The sequence below is a fragment of the Papaver somniferum genome, chromosome 10, assembly GCF_003573695.1.
Source record: "Papaver somniferum cultivar HN1 chromosome 10, ASM357369v1, whole genome shotgun sequence".
NCBI lineage: Eukaryota > Viridiplantae > Streptophyta > Magnoliopsida > Ranunculales > Papaveraceae > Papaver > Papaver somniferum.
The window spans coordinates 159,163,530-159,172,485 of record NC_039367.1 but is presented as its reverse complement, the minus strand read 5'-3'; the positions used below and the strand labels follow the sequence as shown (position 1 = coordinate 159,172,485).

The window sequence follows — 8,956 nt, the reverse complement described above, 5'->3', positions numbered from 1 at the left end:
TTTTCGCAAATGCCTAATAACCCAGTCTATCGTTGGGTAAAAAAAAATTTCTTAATAACCGAGCAGATGCCTTGTACGATGATCTTAAGTTAAGTTTGATTATTGTGACAGAAAAATTATTAAATTAAGAAGACTATTACAGGGACTCTAGGAGTTTGGTTTTGAAGACTCCTATGGTTTTAAATGTTCAAAATATGGATAAGAGGGACCTAATCTATATAAAAAAAATACAAAGGGTATAAATAACCTGACTACAAAAACTAAACCTAATTAAAATGTAAAACTAAACCTAAACTAAAAAACAAACGACTCTTCTTCTTCCTGTCTTCTTTTCCTCCATCGCCTCTGCTTCTTCCATATTTTTTTCAAGGACGGTCAATCGTCGATTCTTAGTCCATGATGACTTCAATCGGGTAAGAATTGGAATATCCGCACCTCTTTTATACCTTTTAATTGCATCAATAGGTTAGATTTGTTTAAATTAAGGTTTTAAAAGTTAGTTTCATATTTGAATACGTTTGGGAAACAATGATTTTCTAACTGTAAACAGGTTCCACGGTTGGGAAAATATGAACTCCCAACCATATGTTATATTTATTTATCATGAACCTGGTGTTATTAGGGAGTGCCCTTAAGGTATTTGAGTTGGTAGTTAGTGTTAGCTTACTTGTAGTTCTTTTATCAATTGTAGGGGTCCCTTTAAAAGATGTTGTCTTGACCTAGCTTTATAAGACTAGAGAGTCTGTAATGAAACCTTATGAAAAAAAATAAGAAAAACTATCTTTTCTCTCCCTAATCAAATCTCTATCCTTAGAGATTCAGAGATGTTTCTATGCTAATTTGTAGTGTAGATCACTATAATTGGTATCAGAGCACTCTTTCCTGTGTGATCTGGTTATAATGGAGAATCAAAAAGAATTTGATGAGCTAGCTAAGAAGGTTGATTCTCTAATGACACTAGTACAGAATGACCCTTTAGCCACGCCAAATTGGTGTGTCCATAGGGTTTTAGACACGCCATTTTGGTTTGGACTTGGCGTGGTTTCTGTTCGCGTGGTTTTAGGTATGATGGCGTTTCTTAATGTTATTTTATAGCCACGTCTACCTTGCGTGTCTATTGTTGCATGAAATAGACACGCCAACACCCATAGGCGTTGCCATAGAGTGTCCCAAAAACTTAAGTACCGATACCCTATAGACACTCAATTTATTGTTTTAGTGTGTCCATTGGTACCCTACAGACACACAAGTTTCTTTTTGGCATGTCCATTGTCTCTCTATAGACACACAATTCTTTTTGGCGTGGCCATTGGTTATTCTATGGACACCCAATTGTATTTTGGCGTGGCTATTGGTTATCCTATAGACACGCAAAAACAAAACTGGTGTGGTTGTTGGTTACCTATAGACATAAAAGTTTTTTTTTGGCGTGGCTATAGGTTATCCTATGGACTCGCAATCGTTTTTTGGCGTGTCTATTGATTATGCTATGGACACGCAAAAAAAATGGTGTGGCTATTGGTTACCTATAAACACGTAATTTATTTTCCGGCGTGGCCATTGGCTCTCAATAGACACGCATAATCTGATTTTTTTCGTGTCTATATGTGGTGTTTAGGCATATTTGATGCACTCTTGTACCATCCACGTGTTCTAAATTTGGTATAATATGATGTAACTTCGACCGTTCATATTTGAGGCATCTATCACCGTTCGCGTATATTAATTTATACCGAAAATTTTAAACCAAAACGGATGGACAAGATGGGTTTCAAAGATACATCTTTCACCATCGAATAACCATCTCGAATCGTTCATTTTTTATTATATTTTAAAAAGCTACGAAACATGGTTAAATCTCAACCGAACACGTTGATGAAAGATTCTGAAATCTCAATCGTTGAATTGGATACATCTTCCACCATTCATGTGGCATTATCTCAAGCCTTTAATTCAAAATCAATATTTTCTTTTCAAATTTGATATATTTTTAATAAAAAGACAAATTTATTTACCCGGAATTAACAGAAACTTTATTCCAAATAAGACCTTATCAAATGTTACAAAATAATACTAACAGAAACCTAAAGACAATATTTTTTTCGAATAATACTGACACTAACTAGCCAAAAATCTAGAAAACTTGACAGAGACCACTATAACAGCAATAGTTAACTATGGTGATTTGAACACTAGATAGCATAGCATACATCTTCAGAATGATTCAGTCCCCTTTGAAGTAAACTGCAGTTCCAGCTCGGTAACCCATAGTGTGGTACAAGAAGAGCCTTGGCTTCAGCATGTTAAGCATCTCATGTTGTGCTTGGGATTGTTTTGGCACCCCAAAAGTTTCCTGCATTATCAAGAAGAATGATACCAATTCTAATAGTACGATTAGATTCTATATAAGAAGCATCAAAATAAATGAGATGGATTCTGGTTAGCGGGAGAAGAGTTCTTTGCTGAGCAATACTATTAGGGTGATGTTCTAGGGTTAGTTCGGACCGAACAGACTACTGACGATATACAAACTTTAAGGTACTAATAAGATTACGAACCCTGACATGAGACAACAATGACAAATCAAACACATGGGGAAAACCATCACCTTCGTAATAGACCTTGAATGGAGCAAGTGCAGGAGCACAAAGTTTAGTCTTGTGAATAATCAAATTACAAAATAGAAATCCATGCATAAAACGAAATCAATGACTTCGGAACATGATTGCATCCAGTTAAGTTTTCAGAAGAGAGAAGCATCAGTTACCTGTGATTCGAATCACTGAAACACTGTCAAAATGCTCCAGCATATATCTTGTCAGATTGTTGCAACAACCAGCATGAGTCCTTCCTTCACAAAGAGACAAATGCAAACACTCAGCATAAAGTACATCAACAAGCTGAACTCATCCCGCAAACCAAGAAGGAAATAAAAGACAAAGGCTTGAGGAGGAAGTGCTGGAGAAAAGTTTCTGAAAAACGAAAATTATAGTTCATAAACTTCTATTGCTCATGCGTGTATATCTGTGTGACAGGAAGTAAAAGAGATCTTCAAAATTACCAGAAATCAAGAATTACTATAACAGACGTCTATGCATATGACAGTAGCTTTCACTTACCGAATGATCATCTATGTTTTGGCCAACCATAACATGGACAGCTATGATTCCCGACCACCAAAGAAACTTCCACATGGCTGCTTGCTCCAACTCGACAACCTGCCTTGAACATTCATCAACCAATACATTTCTGGATATAACTTCCTGAAACATGGTACATTTAGTAATCAAGATAAGATAATAACTGGATAGATGTAGAAGACTTGTGCTATAGACATCCAACACTGCCGCAACAAGTTGCAACTCACTAAAATCACAAAATGCTGACCAAAATCACAGAATTCAGAAAAAGAAACCCACACATGTTTCAGAATCTTAAAAGAAATTTCTTCAGACAAGCCATTACTAGATATAGGAATAGGATCATCAGCATCTGTCAATCCTAACAGCAAACCCCTAGCTTAAAAAAATCAAGAAAGAAAATAGAGATTGTCATGACTCATATTTAATCGTACCCCTCTTGGTTGATTATTCTTCTTGTTTTATAAAACACCAGCTTGACTTGTTCTATGACTTCTAGCTCAACAATCAGTCCTACCTTCACATGGAAAGAATTGAAATCGACCCTCATCCATCAAAAGTACCTCAGCCTCATTGATCTTTTTAGCAAGATACATGCTCCCACCCTTGTGAGGATGGTTAGCCACCATCACTCTCCTGTGTGCTTCTTTAATCTTCTACATGACTGCATGTTCTCTGAATTAAACCAAACCAAACACAAAATTAATTTTGCTGCTAAGTCTTTAAAACATTTGTAGTCATGTTATCAACAACCCAAGGATATGAATTATTACACCCGAATTAAAGCATAATAGAACGAAAATTGAGCAGGACTCTAACGGGCTCGTTTATTTGGTCTCATATTTGATTCAGAAATCGAATAACAAACTTAAATAAGAAAAGTTACAGAACGAAAGGATAACTGCTTCCTAGCTTCTTTATCTCAGTAGTTACTACCAAGGTAAATATTTGATAGTGTTAAATATTTGTGTGCATAAATAAGCAAATCCAAGGTAAAATTCCCAACACCAACACCCCCACCCCCAATTGTATGTTTCTTCCTAGTTGTCATACAAAGGTTAATTTTGCAGCTATGAATCTACACAATTATCTTACATTCACATCAAAGTATTAAACACAAATCCAGCAAAATCCATGAACCAAATAAATCCTAGATTCTCAAAACAGAATCAAACATCAAATTAACAAATCCTAGCAACTAAACAAATCACAAATCTGAGTAAAAATCCCTAGTTCAGAAACCCAAATCTCATAATCGATAGAAGAACTTAAAATCGAGTAAAACATATCCCAAAATTAAAAAACCCTGGTTCAAAATTGAGTAAAAAAAACCAATTCAAGAACAAAGATTGAACATCTAAAATAACAAAGAAGAGAAACAAAGTTAGGGTTCGTGAAGCTATACCTTTTAGAAGTTCCAGCATCCTTCATCTTGTTCATCAATCTTCATCTGCTAGAGAAAGAGTAATGAAAACACAGTGACTTGAGCAAACCCTTGACCGATTTCAGATGAAGTCGATTTTGTTACCAAAAACATCCATATATGAGAAGAAGAAGATCCGGGATTCTTCTGTGTTCGTTATGGAAGTAAGGTGGTTATAGTTGTGACTGAGTTAGGGTTTTCGTTTAATCGAGAGAGGCGAGGTTTGGAGATCGTGGGGAAAGAGAAACGAGAGAGGGAGAGGGAAGAAAAGGGAAGTTGTGAACCGCCCGGGATACGATGTGGTCGGGCCACGTCGTTGAAGTATGTGGCCCCTCTTTGTTTATTTACACTTATGTTAAATTAGGTTTAAACAAAAAAAGAAATCCTGTTTTTTGTATAAAAAAGATATGGAAAATTGGCTCCCTGAAAAATAGCCCCCTCTAAATACCCTGAAATAACAACAAAACTAACACTTTTTAAGACGTGTCAAACAAATAAGATGAGCCACATACTCAAACGATGTGATCGGGCCACATCGTAGCCGCTCCAGTTTTTAACATGATGTTTCGACAATGGATCTTACTCTGAAGTTTAGTCATATTTGAACGGTGGATATTTTAGGAGTGTTGTGTATAAATTTGGAGCATGGTGTATTCCTGTGGGTAATTTTAAAAAAATATATTCATATGATTACATGAATTCCTGCTAAGAATTTCATTTCCTAATAAGAGTTTAATCTAGAGTGAGAAAATGTTTGATTGAATTCAAAGCTGACACTTATGTGTCCCAGTTGCTTGTTAGAGTCGTCCTCTGTGAACTTAGGTTTCTTCTGAAAAACATAATTAGGTTGCGACTTAAAAACTTCATTTTGGGATTCCTGAAACTAGGTCTAATTATCTTTTACCTGATAGTTTGTATATCATGATCTTGTTCTTATGATCTTCGAGGTTCTTGTTATCTCGTATCAGGAACGAGATAGATAGAAATCACAAATTTCTCTTCGTATCAAACTTTGTGATTCCCCAAGAATGATATCTACATTCTTCTTCGATTTGTTTGGATTCTTATTGAGAGGTGGTTAGTAATCCAGGATTCTAAGCTAACTAAGTGTAAGTTTTCCTAATTCGTGAGGTTTGATGGACTATGTGTATTGCAAACATATTACCGTACATATATCAAAAGGTAAATCAAATAGGTTGTTTGTTCGAAGCATATTGGTACCAAAGTCTTCACTTTGTTTGAAGCAACTCTTAGGCTATAAAAGACGTCGGCTAACAGAATCAACGATGAGCACGACCGCAACTGAATAGTTCAAGGATCTGTAATTTCTATATACTTGCGATTGTGTTAGGTTTTGTCCATACAGGTTGTCAAACAAAAAAAAGTGGTGGTGTACTTGGTACCATCTCCTTTTCACTAAGTATCTTAAAAATTACATCCAAGTTTACTCAAATTATCCAGATCATACTCAACTGTACTAGTTATACACCAATTGCATCCAATTGAATTCAGTTTTACACAATTTCACTAGATCATATTCACTTTCACCGATGATCAACCAACTATATCTAATTTTACTCAGTTTCACTAAATCATACTCATTCCCTACAATTGAGTCCAATTTGTTTTTGTTTTTTTTTTCCAATCTCACTAAATCATACTTACTTCAGCAATTATTCACTTATTATATTAAACCGAGTCTATTATTCTCAATACCACTAGATCATACTCACTTGCCCAAGTTATCCTAAAATTAATTCCAAGTTTACTCAATTTTACTAGATCATGCTCAACTCTACTAGTTATCCACCAACTGAATCCAATTTATTTTATTCCATTTAACTGGATCATAATAACTTTCACCAATTATCCACCAATTACATCCAACTAATCTCACTAGATCATAATCACTTTCAACAATTATTCACCAATAGTGTCAACTTTTGTCCAATTTTACTCGATTTCGCTAGATCATAATGGTTTTCACTAATTATCCACAAATTCTATCCAAGTTTACTCAATTTTATTAGATCATACTCAATTATACCAATTATCCAAAAATTATATTCAAGCTTACTCAATTTTACTAAATCATACTCAACTCTACTAGTCATATTTATTACCTCAAATACCGAAAGGAAAATAAATGCACGTTTAAATTTTGATTGAGATGAAAATATGCATTATATTCAAAAACTATCTTAAAACTACCTCCGAGTTTACTGTTTTTATTACAAGATCGTCTTCAACACTATTAGTTACCCACTAGTTGCATTTAATTAAATCATAATCACTTTTAAAGATTATTCACCTATTGTATCGAACAAAGTGTAATTTTACTCAATATCACTCGATCATACCCAGTTTCACTAATTATCCTAAAATTACTTCCAAGTTTACTATTTTTATTACAAGATCGTGGTAAACTCTACTAGTTACCCAATTGCATCTAATTGAATCATATTTTACTCAATTTCACTAGATCATATTCACTTTCAACAATGATCAACCAATTGCATCCAATTTTACACCATTTTACTGTATTATATATTCACTTACAACAATTGTGTTCCAACTACATCTAGTTGAGTCAGTTTTTTCTCAACTTCACTAGATCATAATCACTTTTAATAATTGTTCACCTATTGCATCGAATTAAGTATAATTTTACTCAATATCACTAGATCATACTCACTTTCACTAACTATCCTAAAATTACTTCCAAGTTTACTTATTTTAATACTCACTTTCTCAGTTTCACTAGATCATACTCGATTTCACTAATTATCATGCATCCAAGTTTACTCAATTTTAATAGATCATATTCTACTCTAATATTTATTCGCAAATTATATATTTAAGTTTACTTTATATCGTTGGATGATAATCAACTCAACTAGTTATACTCGCTTTCATTAACTAGCCACAAATTGCATCCAAGTTTACTCAATCTACTATAACATACTCAACTCTACTAGTTATCCACAAATTATATTAAAGTTTACTCAACTTTGCTAGATCATACTCAACTCTGCTAGTCATCCAAAAATCGTATCCAAGTTTACACAATTTTACTATATCATACTCAATTCAACTAATTATCCACCTATTGCCTCCAATAAACATCATTTTTTACACAATTTAACTATTTCATACGCACTTTCACTAATTATGCACAATTCCATCCATTTGAATGTTACTCATTTTCACTAGATCGTTTTCACCTTCAATTATTCTCCACAAATAACATCCAATTTTACCAGATCATGCTCACTCGAACATTTTTTTTAACACTTTATTTTCAAATAGTACCAAATAAATAAATAATAGTATTTGTTTTAGAAAAAAAAATTAAACTGATACCAAAAGGAAAATAAATGTATGTTTAATTTTTAATTGAGATGGAAATATGGATTTTGTGTAATCTTGATGGAACATGAAGATGTAACACATTTATTTTCCCGAAAAAATACTGATATTGTAACAGCATATATTCATTGTTGAGACAAAAATCTTGTTATTTTATTTAATTTCCGAAATACTAGTATTATATATACTCTATATTGGGAAATATTATCTAAATAAGGAAAATACCAGCAAAACCCACTTATAAATTTACCCCGCCAACAAAATTCCAATTAATGTTGAATAATTATTTTCCTTACTTGGATTTCTGGTCAGGTTCACAAATCTCTCCAATATAAAAGTAAAAATTTAAAATTCCCCAAAATTGAAAAACATTAATATGACGCCCTTAATTCCCACCAAAAATTTCACGAAAAATCAAAATCCCCTCCACATATTTTTACATTTCTTGAATTGAACCATTTTTTCACCTCGGAAAACCAACATTCTCCCCTAGCATATATTTCTACCATATTTTAGATTGACCACGTCTAGGGGATTCTTTTCTTATTATACCCGTTTTTTACTAAAACCTAAAACACCAAACACCAAACAAAAAGAAAACCAAAAAGTCTTGTGAACCTATTCTGATGAATACGAATATATCTTCCCCATGAAAAATTATTTACTTTAATAAAAAAATTAATCATTTGCTGATTTGCTCTCATGAAGCTTTATATCATGGAATTTACTTTAATGAAATTCCATCCTCTTCCCTATTTTATCTGAGAAATTATGGATATTATTAAGATTTCGTTTAATTCCTGTTTAAGATTATTTTTAGAGTTAACTATATATCTAATTTGCGACTCTTATTATAATTATTGCTCTTCCCTGATCATATGATTCTTCTGCTCTTGTAATCATTTTTTTCCCTAATTTATATTTCAGGCTAAAGAAACATTTGATAAGATTTTCTATGGATTTTTGTATCACATCAGGTGAGCATCATATAGCAGCGGTTTTTTTGGTATTGGTTTATAGAGAA

General features: G+C 33.2%; 1 long non-coding RNA gene across 1 annotated transcript; it reads right to left on the bottom strand.

Annotated features, from left to right (window-relative positions):
- Nucleotides 1-2,020: 2,020 nt before the first annotated feature.
- On the bottom strand, nucleotides 2,021-4,828 carry LOC113319074. Its single transcript, XR_003345055.1, has 5 exons — nucleotides 4,546-4,828; nucleotides 3,575-3,815; nucleotides 3,120-3,263; nucleotides 2,768-2,851; nucleotides 2,021-2,353 (listed from the first exon to the last, which is right to left on the bottom strand). It is a non-coding gene; the product is annotated as an uncharacterized LOC113319074 (long non-coding RNA).
- Nucleotides 4,829-8,956: the final 4,128 nt, after the last annotated feature.